Source organism: Sciurus carolinensis, chromosome 3 (genome assembly GCF_902686445.1).
Source record: "Sciurus carolinensis chromosome 3, mSciCar1.2, whole genome shotgun sequence".
Classification (NCBI taxonomy): domain Eukaryota; kingdom Metazoa; phylum Chordata; class Mammalia; order Rodentia; family Sciuridae; genus Sciurus; species Sciurus carolinensis.
In genome coordinates, this window is record NC_062215.1 from 94,303,849 (window position 1) to 94,324,047 (window position 20,199).

Consider the following 20,199-nt stretch of genomic DNA (forward strand, 5'->3'; position numbering starts at 1 on the left):
TCTGTAGGTTCTCTCTTCACATTGCTGATAGTTCCCTTTGCTGAGTGAAAGCTTTTTAGTTTGAATCTATCCCAGTTATTGATTCTTGCTTTTATTTCTTGTGCAATGGGAGCTGTTAAGGAAGTCTGATCCTAAGCCAACAAGTTGAAGATTTGGACCTACTTTTTCTTCTATAAGCGCAGGGTCACTGGTCTGATTCCAAGGTCCTTGATCCATTTTGAGTTGATTTTTGTGCAGGGTGAGAGATAGGGGTTTAGTTTCATTCTGTTGCATATGGATTTCCAGTTTTCCCAGCCCCATTTGTTGAAGAGGCTATCTTTTCTCCATTGCATACTTTTGGCCCCTTTGTCTACTATGAGAAAATTGTATTTATTTGGGTTTGTGTCCGTGTCCTCTATTCTATACCATTGATCCACCTATTTTGGTGCCAATACCATGCTGTGTTTGTTAGTATTGCTTTGTAGTATAGTTGAAGTTCTGGTATGTGATACCCCCTGCTTCACTCTTCCTGCTAAGGATTACTTTAGCTATTCTGGGTTTCTTATTCTTCCAGATGAATTTCATGATTGCTTGCTCTATTTCTGTGAGATACGCCATTGGGATTTTAATTGGAATTGCATTGAATCTCTATAGCACTTTTGGTAGTATGGCCATTTTGACACTATTAATTCTGCCTATCCAAGAACATGGGAGATCTTTCCAACTTCTAAGGTTTTCTTTAATTTCTTTCTTTAGTGTTCTGTAGTTTTCATTGTAGAGGTCTTTCACCTCTTTTGTTAGATTGATTCCCAAAGTATTTTATTTTTCTCAAAGCTATTGTGAATGGGGTAGTTTTCCTAACTTCTCTTTCTGAAGATTCACCACTTATGTATAAAAATGCATTGGATTTATGAGCATTGACCTTATATCCTGCTACTTTACTGAATTCACTTATGAGTTTTAAAAGTTTTCTGGTGGAATTTCCCAGTTCCTCTAAATATATAATCATGTCATCAGCAAGTAGGGATAGTTTGAGTTCTTCTTTTCCTATTCATATCCCTTTTATTTCCTTAGTCTGTCTAATTGCTCTGGCTAGAGTTTCGAGGACAATTGAATAGAATTGGTGAAAGAGGACATCCCTGCCTTGTTCCAGTTTTTAGGGGGAATGCTTTAAGTTTTTCACCATTTAGAATGATATTGGCCATGGGCTTAGCATAGATGGCCTTTACAATGTTAAGAAATATTCCCACTATCCCTAATTTTCTAGTGTTTTGAGCATGAAGGGATGCTGTATTTTATCAAATAATTTTTCTGCATCTGTTGAAATAATCACATGATTCTTGACTTTAAGTCTGTTGATATGGTGAATGACATTTACTGATTTCCGGATGTTGAATCAACTTTGCATCCCTGGAATAAAACCCACTTGATTGTGGTGCACTATCTTTTTAATATATTTTTGTATGTGATTTGCTAAGATTTTGTTGAGAATTTTTGCATCAATGTTCATTAAAGATATTGGTCTGAAATTTTCTTTCCTCGATGTGTCTCTGTCTGGTTTAGGTATCAGGGTGATATTGGCTTCATAGAATGAGTTTGGGAGGGTTCCCTCCTCTTCTATTTCATGAAATACTTTGAGAAGTATTGGAATGAGCTCTTCTTTAAAGGCTTTGTAGAACTCGGCTGAGAACCCATCTGGTCCCGGACTTTTCTCTGTTGGTAGGCTTTTGATGACTTCTTCTATTTCATTACTTGAAATTGATCTATTTAGATTGTGTATGTTTTCCTGGTTCAGTTTAGGTAATTCATATGTCTCTAGAAACCTGTTGATGTCTTCGAGATTTTCTATTTTGTTGGAGTATAGATTTTCAAAATGGCTTCTAATTATGTTTTGTATTTCGGTCGTGTCTGTTGTGATATTTCCTTGTTCATTCCGAATTTTAGTGATTTGGATTTTCTCTCCTATTCTTTGTTAGTGTGGCTAAGGGTTTATCAATTTTGTTTATTTTTTCAAAGAACCAACTATTTATTTTGTCAATATTTTCAATTGTTTCTTTTGTTTCAATTTTCTTGATTTTAGCTCTGATTTTAACTATTTCCTGTCTTCTACTACTTTTGGTGTGCTCTGTTCTTTTTCTAGAACTTTGAGCTGTAGTGTTAGGTCGTTTATTTGTTGATTTTTTTCTTCTTTTATTGAATGCACTCCATGAAATAAATTTTCCTCAAGTACTGTTTTCATAGTGTCCCAGAGATTTTGATATGATGTTTCTTTGTTCTCATTTACCTCTAAAATTTTTTCTAATTTCCTTCCTGATATCTTCTGTTATCCATTCATCATACAATAGTGTATTATTTAATCTACAGGTGTTGGAGTAGTTTCTGGTTTTTACTCTGTTATTTATTTCTAATTTCAATCCATTATGATCTGATAGAATACAAGGTAGTATCTCTATCTTCTTGCACTTGCTAACATTAGCTTTGGGGTATAGAATATGGTCTATTGTAGAGAAGGATCCATGTGCTGCTGAGAAGAAAGTGTATCTGCTCTATGTTGGATAGTATATTCTATAAGTGTTTATTAAGTCTAACTTATTGATTGTGTTATTGAGATCTATGGTTTCTTTTCTCAATTTTTGTTTGGAGGATCTGTCCAGTGGTGAAAGAGGTGTGTTAAAATCAACTAGTATTTTTGTGTTGTGGTCTATTTGATTTCTGGAATTGAGGAAGTATTTGTTTGATGTACATGGATGAGCCACTGTTTGGAGCATAGATATTTATGATTGTTATGTCTTGCTGATTTATGCTTCCCTTAAGCAGTATGAAATGTCCTTCTTTATCCCTTCTAACTTTGGCTTGAAGTCCACCTTATTTGATATGAGGTTGGATACTCTGGCTTTTTGCTGTGTCCATGTGCGTGGTATGTTTTTTCCTATCCTTTCACCTTTAGTCTATGGGTATCTCTTTCTATGAGATGAGTCTCTTTCAGGCAGCAAATTGTTGGATCTTTCTTTTTAATCCAATCTGCCAGTCAGTCTATGTCTTTTGATTGATGAGTTCAGGCCATTAATGCTCAAGGTTATTATTGAGATATGATTTGTATTCCCCATCAATTAGCTCATTTTCTTTTTTTTTTTTTTTGACACGACTTGTTTTCTCCTTTATTTGGCTGTTCCTTTAGGGTAGTTCCTCCCTTTGATGATTTACATTGTTGTTTTTCATCTCTTTCTCATGCAATATTTTGCTGAGAATGTTCTGTAATGTTGGCTTTCTTTTTGTAAATTCTTTTTGCTTTTGTTTATCATGGAAGGATTTTATTTCGTCGTCAAATCTGAAGGTAAGTTTTGCTGGGTATAAGATTCTTGGTTGACATTCATTTTCTTTCAGAGCTTCAAAAATGTTGATCTAAGCCCTTCTAGCTTTTAGAGTTTGGGTTGAAAAATCTGCTGATATCCATATTGGTTTCCCCCTGAATGTAATTTGATTTTTTCCTCTCACAAACTTTAAAATTCTGTCTTTATTTTGTATGTTAGGTATTTTCATTATAATATGCCTTGGTGTGGGTCTATTGTAATTTTATGTATTTGGAGTCCTATAAGCCTCTTGTATTTGATTTTCCATTTCATTCTTCAGATTTGGGAAATTTTCTGATATTACTTCATTGAATAGATTGTTCATTCCTTTGGTTTGTTTCTCTAAGCCTTCCTCAATCTCGATAATTCTTAAATTTGGCCTTTTCATAATATCCCATAATTCTTGTAGATTCTATTCATGATTTCTTACCATCTTCTCTGTTTTGTCAACTTTGTTTTGAAGATTAAATATTTTGTCTTAAATATCTGAGATTCTGTCTTCCAGGTGTTCTATCCTATTGGTTATGCTTTCTATGGAGTTTTTAATTTGGTTTATAGTTTCCTTCATTTCAAGGATTTCTGTCTGTTTTTTTTTTTTTTTTTCAGTATCTCTAACTCTTTATTGAAATGATCTTTTGCTTCCCACATTTGCTCTTTTAACTGTTGAGTTGTAGGATCATTCAAAGCCTGCATTTGCTCTTTCATCTCATGATTTGCTTCTCTGATCATTTTAATTATGTACATTCTGAACTCCCTTTCTGACTTTTCTTCTGCCATGCTGTCATTGGATTTTATTGCTGTAGCATCTAGGTTTGTTTGGGACGTTTTCTTCCCCTGTTTTCTCATATTGCTCAGGTATCTACCCCTCTAGTATTGAAACTCTGAGATATTGCAGATTTCCTCTATTGACTAATATTGTCCCTGTAGATTTCCAAGAACTCACTTCCTAGCTTTCAGTAGCCTGAAGTCTTGGAGGAACTTGTAGATAAGGAAGTTGCCCCTCTAGGAGTGGTGGCATTCAGGTGGGGTATATTTCCTGTTAGTGGGTTGAGGCGCCTCCACTTGTTGACTGATGGTCAGCCAAAGGGGGACTAGACTGCAGACTGGGGCACATCTGCTCTGGGTCTGTGTCTCTGGTTCCACTGCCCTTGTGGGAAAGTCTCGCCCAGCGGGGAAGACTCACCCAGTGGGGAAATTTTGCTGGGCAGCTCTCCCCTGAGTAGTTCCCTTCGGTCCAGAACTACCACCTGGACTGGGAAGCCCTCCTCTGTGACATTCCCAGGGGTCTTGATCTACCGCCTGGGCTGGGGAGTCTGTTCCTGTGAGGGATGCCCTCTCTGAGCAGCCCTCCTCTGCTACGTTCCCTGGGGACCAGAGCTACTGCCTGGGCCTTTGACCCTCACTTTGTGTTGAAGCCTCTTGCTGTTAGGCCCTCTTCTGCAATGCTCCAATTGACTGGGTTCTTGGCTCCAGCAGGGGAATCTGACTTGGCCACTCTATTCCATGAAGTCTCTTCGTTTCGGGACTACTGCCCCATTCGGGGAGCCTGACCAGTGGGAAAGACTCACCCGATGGCTCTGAGTTGGTCCCGCGTCTCTCAATACCTCCTCTTCTTGGCTCCTGGGTCTTGTCAAAGTTCCTCTAACCTCTTGTAGGTGTCCCAGGAAGGGAGCTGCCCTTCCAGTGATGATGGCCACGCCCTCAGGAATAATTCAAAATGCCTGTACCAGCCTATAAAGAAGCCTCTGGCTAACTGCGTGATGCAGGCAGTCTGGCTGGTCTGTAGGCTTGCTCTTCAATGGTAACAGACCTCATTGTGGTGGTCGGGCGTGGTCACTCAGTGCTGGCGTCTGCCTTTGGCCTGGTGGTTGGGGCAGGTTGGCTGCCTGCCACCTAGCTCCGCAGTGCAGGTGACTTGACTCACGCCAGCTTCCTCTGCAACTGCAACCTACCGGTGATGTCACCGCCCCCCAGTGCAGGGGCCAGGCAGGGTCACTGGATTGTTTTCTTAAAGATGAGCATTTAGATAATGGAGCAGAATAACAAAGAAATACCACCACTCCCCTGCACCTGTCTATACAGCTGATGACATTTACCAGGTCACCAGCGCCACTCAATGGAAAAATAGAGTTTCTTCAGTGAATAGCATTGGAAAAACTGTCTATCCAAGAAAAAGAAAAAAATTAGGAAACTTACTCTTTATACAAAACTAAGACGAAATGTACCAAAGACATAAACACAGGTTCAAAAACTCTAAAACCCTAGAAGAAAATATGGGAATAGCTTCTCTGGAATTGGATTTGGCAATGGTTTTTGAGATATGGCACTAAAAGCAGAGACAATAAAAAGCAAATAGATGAATTGCACTACATCAAAATTTAAAATGTTTATGCATCAAAGGACATAACAAGCAAGTAAAAGGTAACTTGCAGAGTGGAAGAAAATGTTTACACATCATGTATCTCATAAGGGGTTGACATTCAGAATATACAAAAAAATTTTATTTTAAAAATGCACAGAATTTAATTGCAAAGATGACATACAAATGACTGCTCAACAGTTCTGCTCATTAGGAAAATACAAATCAAAATCACAATGGCATACCACCACATTCTCTTTAAGATGGCTGCTATCAAATGTCAGAAGATAGATGTTGACAAGCACACACTTCTCACAGAGACAGGAGGTAGTATGGTGTATTCCGGGGCTAGGGAAATGGGGATTTATTTTTGTGAATATGGAATTTGTTTTGGAAGATAAAAGAAGTTCTGGACAAAAATGGTAATGATGATTGTACAACAATATGAAACTCAATGCTACAGATCTATATACTTAAGATTGTTAATATGATATATTTTATGTTGTGTTTGATATATTTTAACACATCTTGAAATATATACTAACAGTAATAATAATAAAAGAATTCGCAAATTTTCTTTCATTTTACAGTATTCTGGCGTTAGTGAGTCATTTGTAATATGTACAATGCTACAGAAGTGAAGCTAGCTTAGAAAAGACAGTAAAAGTTCCTCCAAGTTTTGTCTTTTGAGACACTCACCTTGGAACCATTCCTCCAAGCTCTGAGAAAGCTTGAGTTATGTTAAAAAACCTTATATCCTAGGTAATAGTCAATCCCGAGAGTGAGAAATCTTTTGTGATAATTCCAGCTTCAGACTCCAACTGACTGTAGGCATAAAAAGAGTCCCACAGAGAACCAACCTTTACCACAGTCAGTCTGCAGAACCATGCATATTGATATTAATAAGTGAGTGTTGTTGTTTTGCTCCACTATACTTGTGGTAGTGTTTTATACAACATTATAGTATCAAAACAATTGACAAGAGTACAAGTTATGGAATAAGAAGGAATGATATTCGAATTTCAACTTTACTACCTACCAGTCACATGACTGTAGTACAGGCACCTTCAACTTATCTGAAAATTGAGAATACAAATACCTATTTCATAAAATTGACCTGCATATAAATGAGATGTTTGTAAAGAATCCCTCACCCTATCTGGAAAATACCAAGTCTTTGGTATTTTAAATACTACTATCATTGTTGTTATTATTATTATTGAATTTTAAATACTTCCTCATTAAAATAATTTAGGTATATTTCTGTTCAAAATCCTTGAGTAGTGTTCTTCAGTTCTTCATTAATCAAGTGATTTAAATATTTTTGCTAATATCAGTATTGTTTCCCACACTGGAGCTAGATTTCTATTCCAGAAGAAGACAAGGTTTGCAAATGTAATTGTTCTACATTTGGAAAGCACATTATTAAATTGGATTTTATATATTTTCAGCTTTATTTTCTGCAGGATGTTTAGAAATACTTGGACATCTGAATTTTCCAAGAAAGCAGTTCTTTACTCTGCCTGGCCATCCAGACTTTATTAGCAAAATCTTATTCCTCTAAGGATCAAACTTTATAAGTAGAGTTGCACCCACTTAAAAATATCCGCAGGTCATCCATTTAAATTAGACAAAGAGAAGGGATAGAGTCCTTTTAGGGCAATTTCATCATTATATATATGGAATATACCAATCTCATATATTTTGGTCATGTAAACCACTGACACTGTTGCCAAGTATTGGAACTAACTTGGTAAACAAAATCTCTGAGGTTTGAAGTGTCACTTTCCAAACCTAATACAATGCAATGTGATGCAAATAGGATCTATTTCCTTCTACTTCTGCTAAAATACAAAATAGTTTCTACCACTTTTTTTTTTTACAAATGAGAAAAATCATGTATAAGAAGCTGAACTATAAAATGTAATCACTAGCAAAATTTTCTTAGAATTGCAAGTACTATTTTGTAGCTTCTTGCTGATGATTTAAGACTAGAATTGAAACACTACTGTTTCTTCACAGTTATGTAAGATGTTATGCCTAAAAATCCTATTACAAATGCCAAAATGCCTGGGGATTGTATGTATTAAATGAGTTTGCATTGTTCCTTATAGTTCCCAGACTTTTGTGTCAAGTTTTCTTTTTTTTTTTTTAGAACACAAAGAATTCTTTACTGTAGGATCTCAAATTCAGATTCTCAATTGCCTTGCAGGATAATTTTATTTTGTTTCAATAAGAGAACTGAGAGTTGGTGTCATAGTAAGAGAAAAGGAAAGTTCCATTTACATTTCAGAGGTAATATTTGCAAACTCAAAGACATTGAAAGGAGAAAAATGGTTGAGAAACCGTATTCAATTAAGAGTATTTATGTAAGTCAGATGGAGCACATTTACCTTTAAAAGCCACATAAATGCTTTGCAAACATCTGTAAAGTTCAGTATAAAGTTTCAATGCACTTGTTACATTTGTGACAGCAGTAGGTGAATGACAAATCCCTTTGCTATGTAAGCCACTTTGAGGCAAGAATAAAGTCTCAACCTTAAGAAAATCCTCCTTTGCAGACAGTCTTGGCTGTCACTAATATGTCTGCTATTGCATTGGTCAAATTTCTCCTCAAGGTATGGCAGTCTTGCGCTTTCAGTGTTCAGCTCATTCAGTGCTGTCTAATTAACAGTTATTCTTCACTTTTCAGGCCTTTTCTTATTTGTCTGCTGTTTTCTATAGCAGAGCCCCACATAGTCAGCGACCCTGTAGCAATGATTAAGAAAAGGGCTCCAGCAAGCCAGTGTAAAAATTTTGAGTCCAATTAGCTCATGATCTGTCCTTCCCCCATCCTTCATCACAGCAAAGGACAATGACTGCTCCCTTCTGACTCTATGCTGTGGTCCTGGTCATGCTTGTGGTCTTATAGGACATAAAAATCACTATTTCCTTCCATTCTGCCTTTAAACTTGAAGAAGAAAGAGTAGAAAAGGGAGTTGAGGAAAAGGCTATGATAGACATACATGCTGAGAGATAACTGGCTTTCTGTTATTCATCACAATTATAATCTTCAGCAACATTTAGATTATTACAGTGATTATTATTCAAATAAGCTTTCAGAAGAATGATTCTGAATAGTTCAGCTTGCATTATAACAATGCAAATTTTCTGGTCTTTTTTTTAAATAGTAGATTTTAAAATTAGCCTTTCAGGTCCTTGTAAATTTTAAGAGGTCAAACAGAAATATAGTCAATCATATGTTTAATATTTTTGTAATCAGATTAGTTTTTCAAGGCTTAAATTAATAATGATTCTATTTTTACACATACTAATATTTTGCAGGCAGAAACTTCTTATATAGTAAGTATCTTAGCATGTTTTGTGTTTATTTAAAACAGACCTAGAATGATATTTTCATGAATAATGCTATGATCTAATCCATACACACAACCTCAGTGATACAGAAGGTATTTCCCTTTACTAGAAGAGCTCCTGGTAGGATAAATGTTTAAAACATGTGTAAACTGCCACAAAACTATATTAAATATGCCAAAGGAGCAAGGTCATGTGTTGATTTTCATTTCTCAAGGAAACCAACCTTAATTCCACATGAATCTCACAGGGTTGAGAATAGAAGATGTATGTCCCCTTTCCCTGCACTGACTTCTGGAGAGAAAAAGTTCTTCATCTAACTAGTGTGGCAATTGCCCTCAACCTGTCTAAAACATGATATATCCTAAGTCCCTGATTTGAAGCTCCAGCTATATCTTTTTCACTTCTGTTTCTACATTCAGCATATATTTATTAAAGTTCCTATATATCAAAGTCATAGGTATATGGATTCAGCAAAACAAAAATACATAATTTCCATTACTGGATCATATTGTTGATATGATGAATTTTCCAATAATTTTGGTTTCTAAGGTCTACTTAACTCTCACATTTTTAACTTGTTATTGTTGTTTGAAGGTATAGAAGTAATAAAAATCTGGGGGGTTAACAGTATAGCTCAGTGGTAGAATGCTTGCCTAGCAAGGCCCTGAGTTTGATCACCAGCACAGCAAACAAATAAACAAGCAAAACATCAGAAGCAAAGGCAAGTGTATAATATAAATATTAAAATTTCCCTCCTACTTTCCATCTACTTGCTGTCCTGCAAACTTCCCTTTTCTTAAATTAACCTCTTTACCATTTTGGTTTATCCCTATTCCTTTCAGTACGCATATTTAATACTCAGAATGTGTTAAAATAGAATTTTCTAGATATTATACTTTAACTGAAGATTGAATCGCAGTTGTCTCAAAGCTGATTCCATGAGGTGACAATTAATAGAACAATTTAAACTGTTAGGCCATTAGCAAAGTTTGTGACTATGTCAATTAAATTATTTACTTGTTCTCAGGTGGCAGGTTGTATACTGTCTTTCCTCAAAAGAAGAGAATGGGGAAGAAGCACACCAAATCTCCTTCTAAAGAAATTCTCATTCTCCAATTTCTTTAGGAACCAACCAGACTTTAGCATTCTTTTATATACAATCGGCTCTCCACATCCTTGGGTTAAATCCATGGATTCAACCAACCATGAATGGAAAATATTCTTTAAAAATACACCCTGAATGCTTTATACATACAGCATTTTATTTGTCATTATACCTTATGACTAGTGAATAGTTAACAACTATTCACATATAGTATTTGCATTATATTAAGTATTATTAGTCATCAAGGCATGATTTAAAGTATATGAAAGAATGTGTGTAGGTTGTATGCCAAACTATGCCATTTTTTTAAAGGATTCAGAACATCCCTGTTTTTATTTTTCATATGGCATCCTGGAACAAATCTCCTATATCTACCAAAGAATAACTATGTTTGGAGGGAAATGGCAGACTAGTTACTGACTGAATTTGAGATAAGCATTTGCAGAATTTGGCTTCATTGGAGTTTAAGAAAATGAACACGTAAAAGGTTTTTTTTTTTAGGGGGGTGGGTCAGATACCAAGGATTGAACTCAGGGGCACTCAAAACCACTGAGCAACATTCCCAGTCCTCTTTTGTATTTTTACAGGGTCTCATTGAGTTGCTTAGTGCCTTGCCATTGCTGAGGTTGGCTTTGAACTTGTGATCCTTCTGTCTCAGTCTCCAGAGTTGCTGGGATTACAGGCATGTGCCACCACACCTGGTTAACACATAGAAGTTTGAAATTTTAAAATCTGAATCTTAATTAGAATTGCTTAAGAGATAGAAAGAAAATGAGACTTTATATACAACAAGAAAGTGAGAAAAGGTGTGCATGTGCCACATGTATGCCCTGATGTAGGAAGGAGGACGTGAAAAATCTTGACCAGATTTCTTCTAAATATACTTGATAATACATGATGTGACAACTAAAAGAATGGAACTCGGGAATTTAGTGGCTGAGGAAACATGTAATTGACGTGGCAGGAGTGGCATTACCATTAACAAGAGTTTCAGCCTGAGTCCCTTACCAGAGGGAATCCTCTAGAAACATATATAAGCCTCATGGAAAAACGAGCTGGTATTTATTAATATGATTCACAAAGTCCCAACCTACACACTTCTAACAAATTAGGATGTTTTCTTCTTACCTTCTCTCCCTCTTCCAAATTTATAGTAGCAAAGGGCAGTAGGGGAGTAGGGGCTGTAAAACAATGTGGTAGAAAAGTGAAGAGAACCTAAATATTCTCTTTTCTTACTATAGGTTTCTAAATTTATGGAAAGCTCAAGTGGGACAGAGACAAATACTTAAATTTAATGAAAGATGGAGGATTTGCTATTAGGTTAGACTTGCTATTCTATATAGGAGAAATGGATTACACATGACAACTTGGGATGCTCAGAAAATAGGGTCTACCAAGTATTACTAAGTATTCAGAAGAAGGGAAAAAGAGTTAATGATTAGATTCAGAAGAGTACATGGTGTGAAGCAAAATTGAGTTCAGTTCTTTTTATATACTATATAATATGTATACATGTTTAGTGTGGGTACCTGGGTCATATGTATCTATGCGAATGATATTTATAAAGAGAAGACTATCTAATGATATCTAATATTATCTAATTTTTAATATCTTATTTTTCTTTATATATGATCATATTTTTATATATATTTCATTTTCTTTTGTAAATAATTACTATTGAACATATTTGCAGCAATATGAAAGTCATATTATTATATTTATATGGTACTTTCCAGTGTTTAGTAATATTCATATAGACCATGTCTTCATTTACAACTGAGGGAGAATATACTTAATATGGGTTAATGGGTCAAGTTAAATACATTATCTCAGAGAAGAAGATGAACAAGAGAAGGCAATCCTTGAAGATTAATAAATTTGTCTGCTCACACACGTGCTTAAAAGTCCAGGTTTTTTTAATGGTGTGGTCCAAATGCCAACACCAGTAATGGTTAAACCATGGCTGCTAGATATCAGTGACTTGGTAATGTTCACCAGAAAACTGACCCTTCTTTTATGTCTTTTATTTTTATGTTCATGAGCCCTTTCAAATGCTTCTTATTACACCTCCCTTCATATCTCATTAACCAGTCCTAAACCAGATGCTTTCACAATAAACAGAATTATGTGTTTAACTCAGAGTAATCAGAATTGATCATTGTTGAGGAAAGGGTTATCTTCTCTGAACAAGAAGCTATAGGGTAGAAGGTGGACACTTAAAACAAACAACTGTTGGTGTTTCAGGCCGTTCAGACTACTATCACAAACTACTGGAGACTGGAAGATTAAAATCAATAGAAATTTATTTCTCATAGTTATAGATGCTGGACGACTAAGATCAGGAACCAGCATGGTTGAGATCTTGTGAGGGCCCTCTTCCAGGTTACATACAGTCATTGCTTGTTAAATCCTCCTAAGGCAGAAAGAGGGTAAGAGAACTCTCTGGGGTCTCGTTATAAGGGCACTAAACTGACTTACAAGGACTCCACCCTCATGACCTAATCACCTCACAAAGTCCCATTCCTAATATGTTCACATTAGGGGTTGATTAAAACATATGAATTTACAGTAGACACAAACATTCAGTCCACTGAAGTCATCAATAAAGAGTGTAATATTGTACAATATATTATCAAAAGGGTACTGGTAGTAATCAATAACTCACTTTACTGAGTAATTTGAAGATAGTTCACTATAGGGACTAGTTTAGAAGGTGTGGATGATGCTTAAGTTCACTATAGGGACTAGTTTAGAAGGTGTGGATGATGCTTAAGAAAATGAGCAAGGGATACTGCATAACATTATGGCTCACAATAACAGAGAACTTATCATCCCAAGCCCTAAGGAAGTTATAGGAATGCTTACCACAATCCAGAGAGGAGACTTGACTGAAACTGTGGTATTAGAGAGAAGCATCTAACCCACCTCAACATGGGATAGAAGGAGTCAGTATAATAAACATCTCAGTTGTTTTGATTTAGATATGAGTTGTCCTCCCCAAAACTCATGTGTTAGACAATTTGAGGAGGTTTAGAGGTGCAATGATTGGGTTACCATAGTCTTAACCTAATCAGTGTATTAATCCAGTTGAAATGGATTAACTGAGTGGTAACCATGGACAGATTGGGTGTGGCTAGAAGATGTGGGTCATGGGGGCCATGCTTTAGGGATATATATTTTGTCCCTGGTAAATAAGAGATCTCTCAGTTTCCTGATGACCATGCCCTGAGCTGTTCTTCTCCTCCGTACTCTTCTACCATGATGTTCCTCCTCGCCTCAGTCCCAGAACAATGGAGCCACCCCTCTATGGACTGAGACCTGTGACACTGTGAGCACCAAATACACCTTTCCTCCTCTAGAATTGTTTTTATCAAGGCTTTTGGTCACAGAACCAAAGAAAGCTGACTAAAACATCACCTTACTTGAATTCATCCTTTGGATTACTTACTAGTGAGACCTAAACAGACGTAAAAGCTAAAGAAGTCGGTGGTGATTTTCAACAGTGCCATTGGCTTCCCAGACCCAGAGGAGATGGGGATGGGTGGAGTGCAGATCTGGAGAAAAAACAGAAAATATTCAACATAGATACCAGTAATGATAATTACTACTGTACTTGTATTAATTACGAACACAAAACCTTACTTTGTGTTATTTATACTACCTGCTATGATATTTATGCACAAAAATTCATTCAAAATTCTATTAATTTTTAACTGTTATAAAAGTGTAGCAATTACCCTCTTTTACACATGTGTGAACATGACTTCAGATCAGTGAAACAGGAGAAACATAGTATGCAAATTTTAAGTATTGCTAGATATTGCCAAGTTGCCATTTAAAAATGATAAACCAATTTATGTCCCATCTATTTCTGAATTCTGTCAAAACTGAATTAAAAATTATTTTCAAGAGGATGGGCAAAATGTTACATATTTTGCTTTTAATTTGCATTCACATTGAGGCTGCCTTTTTCTTAATTTTTATGTAGAAGTTGAACATCTTTCCATTCAGCCATGTTCAATGCTTCTGCTTCTGCTTATTATATCTATTACCCAGTTTTTTTGTAAATAGGGTTTGTTACATTTCATAATGTGTACACATTTTATACATATTTATCCCTACTGTGTTATTTTTCTATTTTTTTGTTTTCATTACTCAGCCTTATTCTTCTTTTGAAATTTTCTCAGAAATTTTAACTCTCACAAGGCCATTATCTGTTAGGCTTTCACTTTCTGGTTAATTTATTGAACAACTTAGGATATTCTCTACCACAATGCTCTGAAATTATTATCCCATATTTGCGAATTTATAAATATTTTTAACCTCTGGTTCTTTAATATTACAGGAGTTAATTCGTATATTTTTGTGTATGATGTAGATTGAACAGCTAGTGTTTTCCCATAAAGAATATTCAATCGCTGTATATATAACCATTTGTAATTTCCACATCATTTAGAAAGTCACTTTTTCATGAAATTTTTTGACTCTTCATTATTTCATTGATTAATTTGTTTATTTCTATGTCCATGTTACAAGTCTGATTGCTAGCAATTTATAGGATACTTTCATATTGTATATAATTATTTAATTTTTGTTACTGATTTCTCTTAATTTTTTGGATATTATGAGATTCATAGTTTCTAAGGTTAACAAAGGATCAATTTTCAAATTCTAGAATAATATTGAATTTTTAAAGCAAAGATTGTATTGAATTTAGAAACAGAATTTATCTAAAACAGAATTATCTAAAACAGAATTTAAACTTTTATATTCACTCTGGCATTTGATTTATGTGAGTTTTCTTTTGTGTCTTGATAAAACTTTATAGTGTTTTTTTTCCTGATAGGAGGTTCCAATATTTCTTCTTATATTTTTTAAAATATAGTATAAATTTTCTCAAATTTTAAATTGTATCCTTTTCTGTAGCATTTTTTTTTCTGGCTATAATTGATATATATGTAAATATTTACATATTTTACTTTTATTATTAGAGTTTTAAAATTTATGCTTCATTGGTTTTAATCACATTTTGTCTGATACTTTCAGATATTTTTGAAGAAAATTATGTAATCTTCAAGTCATAACAACTCTATTCTTTTATATGTTTCTTTTTGGCCACTGCCAATAGTATGGTGTTACAGTGCTAATGGGAAGACATTCTCCCATTATTAATGAAATTCTTTTGGTAATTTTATTTCTATATGCCATGATTTCAAGCAGTTTATTTAAAAACTTTTTTGCAATCCTCCTCATACTGTTTTCTAAAATGCAGTAGGCTTATGTTACTTTATCTTCAACCATCCCAAACTGCACTAGTTTCAAAAGCAACTCAGTTCTTCCATTTGTAGACTTGATAGGTTTGTAAAATATCAGGCATCCAAGATTCCATCATCAAGTAAGAGTAAAAAACTGGTAAAGATGGATTGGTTTGTTGTTTTAAATATTTCATATCAAGGATTTTGAATCCTTGAAATAGGTGTTTTTATTATCTCCATCTTACAGAGGGGCAAACACAGAAAAAGAAAGGCAATATTATGAGGAAATATTGCAGATGAAGATGGTTCCCAGAATTGTGGCTCCAGTGACCATGTCCTTAAAATCCATGAATTGCTGCAAAGATTGTTAATGAACCAAAAATCTGACTACAGAGCTTTTTAAAATTACCTGTTCAAAAACTTTCTGGATACTACATTGGCCTGTTATCTTTTTTTGACCCATACTCAGGAAAGCTGTTCCTCTTAAGAAATAACCTCATCATATCACAGAATTTTTTTCTTTAACACCTGGTTTTGTGGCTTCCATACTAGAAGAACTCTGTCCTAGAATGCAGGCTTGAAATATAGACTTCTCTTCACCTATGGTTCTATGGATGCTCAGAGTGTTCACATATTTTCATTATACAAATCTCCCATAGATTGATCCATGTGAAAATTTCCATATCATTTGATGATTGACATGTCTTTATGTGAACACATAACCACTTTAAACTTTGGCATAGCATCATTTACACAAGCCTGCTTGATTTAAAGGTAATTCATGTTGTCCACAGAGATTCTCTGAAAAGGGGTAGCAAAGAGTGGATCTCAGTTTATAAATATGGCTGAACAACTGCATATGGACTTTTTGAAAGAAAGAAAATAACTACTGTGTGTTAAGTGCTAGCCATCCCTTGTTTCTTCTTTGAGTGTTAAAGGACATTACAGTACGATGGTGATGGGTCAGAAAAACTAAAGGCTTTAAAGAATTTCCAAACCAAAGTATGAAAAGCAGCTCTCTTTTGGCCCACCATAGTTTCTTCAAATTTTTTTTTAAGACAAAGTGAATATTGAATAATTAATCATGGATTCTTATCCCTAAGATTAAACCAAATCCTATGGTAAGTAAGTGTTCCAAAAATACCTGTTGTGTTAGTTAATTAAAAAGTAGAAACTGAGCTTTGAAAACTCTTAATCATATGTATTCTAGGAAGAAATGCAATCCTTACTTCACCTTCCTTTTCTATCAGAATCTGGAAAAAAGCATTAAATCTTCACTAATTGAGGTATCATGTTTATATCTGTCAATTGTTACATATTTCCTACAAAACAGGTCTCTTAATCTTCTATAAATACAAATCTTTAAGAGTATCTGAGCTGCTCAGGTGCACTACCTAATAAAACAGATGCCAGATATGACACAGCTTCAGGTGAACCAATTCACCTGTAAATAATTTCAGTTTTCAGATTTTTGTTAGGCAGGTTACTATAAAGTAATTGAAAAACAATTAGACTTGGAGTGAAGAGCCTTAGAATTTAGTCTTCTATTAATTAACAACCTGATATTTGATGTTAGATAAATAATAAAATTGGGTTTAAATTCTCTGTTTATAATTAGAGGCAAGAAGTCTGATCTTTAGGATATCTGTAACTTTGAAATAATATGATGATGAGCACATGTGCCATGTATTAAAACAATTATATATATATATATATATATATATATACATATATACAAGTATATATACATATTTTAAAAGTTTGGTGTTTTAAATTTATGACATATTTTTAGTTCTATAACCACCATGAGAACACAATTTTAAGGAAAAGCATAACATGTACATGCAGTACCATTTCCAAAGAAGTATGATTGTTTTGGAGTCATCTGCTCTATAATATAGCTTTTAGAAATAAAATTTTATTAAAAAATTGCTTGCATACAATAGTAAAATACCACTATGCTCAAAAAATAACTGTTATGGTTTGAATATGAGTGTACCCCCAAAACTCAGGGGACAATGAAGGAATGATCAGAAATTAAATGATTTGATTGTGAGAGCTATAAAGGAATTGGCAGAATAATACACTTCATGAATTAATAATTTGAAAGGATTACTGTACTAGGTGATAACTGTAGGCAGGTGGAGTGTGCCTAGAGGAAAAAGTTCATTGAAGTCCTGTCTTTGGGGGTTTATATTTTGTTCCTAACATTTGTCTTTCATGCTGTTTCCAAGCTGCCATGAACTTACATCTTTCCTCAGCCACACTCTTCCACCATGATGTTCAGTCTCACATCAGACCTAGAGGAATGGAGTCAGCTGACCATGGACTGATCCTCTGAAATTGTGAGATCGAAATGAACTTTTCCTCCTCTAAGTTGCTCTTGTTCAGTAATTTGGTCATAGCAATGAAAAGTTGACCAACACATTACTTTTTGCAGTTTTTTGTTGTTGTTGTCTACATATTATGTGAGGTTGCACTACATTTTTTAACAAGTCAGTGCATTAGTCACTCACACCTGCTTATATATCCCATTCCAAAGTGACCATTATTGCCCATGACTCTCACTAGAGATAAAAAATACAAAAGTGCATCCATGGAATAATCACCTAATACACTATTAAAAGTACAAGAGGTCATTGTTCACTTAGACCTAGGGAGACACCAGACTGCACTTTCTTAGTATTCACAGAGGAAACTTTGCAAAGTAACATTTCTTCCTTTTCCTCACTCCTCCTCCTCTTCCTCTTCCTCCTTCTTCTTCTTCCTTTTGTTGTAATGGGGGAGAATTCAAGGTCACATTACCCTGAGCTATATCCCCAAATCATTTTTGGTTTCATTTTTAAATTTTGAGACCGGGGTCTCACAAAGTTGCCAACATAGCCTGTATTGCAATCCCCCGCCTCAATCTCCCAAGTTGCTAAGATTACAGGTATTCACCATGGTGTCAAACTGCTGCAAAATAGTATTTATTAACCTACTCATTATGTTATCGAACTTTCCAGTTGGTACAATATTTTTAAAAACATGCTATAAGAAGGATGACTTACAGGCTTTGTCTCCTGACACAGGAAATGTACAATTAATTACATTTAGCTAATAGAAGATGAAATAAAGTTGACAAACTGAATATGACAAAGGCAAACAAAATCTCAGTGGTCTTTTAAGAGACCTATTCTACAAAGCACAAAGCAGGCTACTGTAACTGCATTTCAAGCATATTCTGTCATTTTACAGAGTTATGTATCTTTATAGCTCAAGAGCAGGGCAAGTTAATTAAAATCTACTTTTTATACAAGTATATAATAGTTAAAAAATAATAGCTATTAATTGGGGAAAATTGAGTTTTAGATATTTAATATTATTCCAATGGTACATGAAAATCTTTCCCCTGTGCCTGTTTCAATCATCTTCTGCAAGCTACATCCTAGGCCACACAGTAGGTACCTGCCAGGACAGTATGCAAAAACTTTCTATGATCTCTTTGGCTCCCATAGCAGCAAGGGGTAGTAGCATGGCTTTCTCATGATGGTTTCCTGTCTATGCTGTCTTCTTGCCAAATGAGAAACACCCAGCACTTTTCAAAACCAACTCTTTGTACAATCTCTGGTCCAAACTACTTTTCTGTTCTACAGGGTTTTTTGGTGTAAAATTTGGCTGTTGTAGTTCTCTGTTTCATCCTCACCCACTTCCTTGAGAAGCAGTATTCCCACTGCATGAATCCTGAGCCATGGAACAACTGGAAATGTAGCCTTCCTCTAATCTGCAGTCTTGAATCTATACCACTATAGAAGTCAGTATGGAAGTTCCTCAAAATGTTAGGAATGGAACACTGTATGACCCAACTATACCATTCCTGGGTATTTATCCTAAAGAACTGAAGTCATAATATTATAGTGATACATCAGTACCCATGTTTATAGAAGAACAATTCACAATAATCTCATCAGGGACTTGGCCTAAGAGTCTGTCAGTGGATGAATGAATAAAGAAAATGTGGTATATAAACACAATGGATTTTAATTCAGCCATAAAGAAGAATGAAATCATGTCATTTGCAGGAAAATGAATGGAACTTGACAACATTTTGTTAAATGAAAAGAATCAAACTCAGAAAGTCAAGAGTTGTATGTTTTCTCTCATATGTGTGACCTAGAGAAGATAAATGGAACAAAAAAGGTACATGTGGGGGGAAGGGAGGGGGTCTCATGACAATAGGTGGAGGATCAGTAAAGGAAAGGGACAAGGAGGAGAGGAGAGGAGAAGGAAAGTGGAAATACTAGGAAATGATATTGACCAAATCATATTGTTATATTATGTGAATAAATGAATATGCAACAATAAATCCCACTTCTTTATATAATTATAATGCATAAATAAAATATGGGAAAAAACTTTTCTTCTAGAAAAGTCTTACTAAAGCTTTCACTTTTGAAAAAATCAATTCTTATGTTAATTTGAATTCAAAAATTTTTTTATTTTTTAATATTTTTACAGACTGCATTTTGATTCATTGTACACAAATGGGATACATCTTTTCATTTCTATGGTTGTTCATGATATAGATTCATACCATTTGTGTAATCTACATGTACATAGGGTAATGATGTCTGTCTTATTCCACCATTTTTCATACCACCCCCTTCTCATTTCACTTGTATTTATTCTGATTCTCACAACATTTATATAGGTGAAGCATTAATTAACTAAATAAACAAATGGAGAAGTCAAATCTAAGAAAGCACATGGAACTCGCCCAAACACCTGTGTTAGAAATAGAATTGAGTTGTTTGT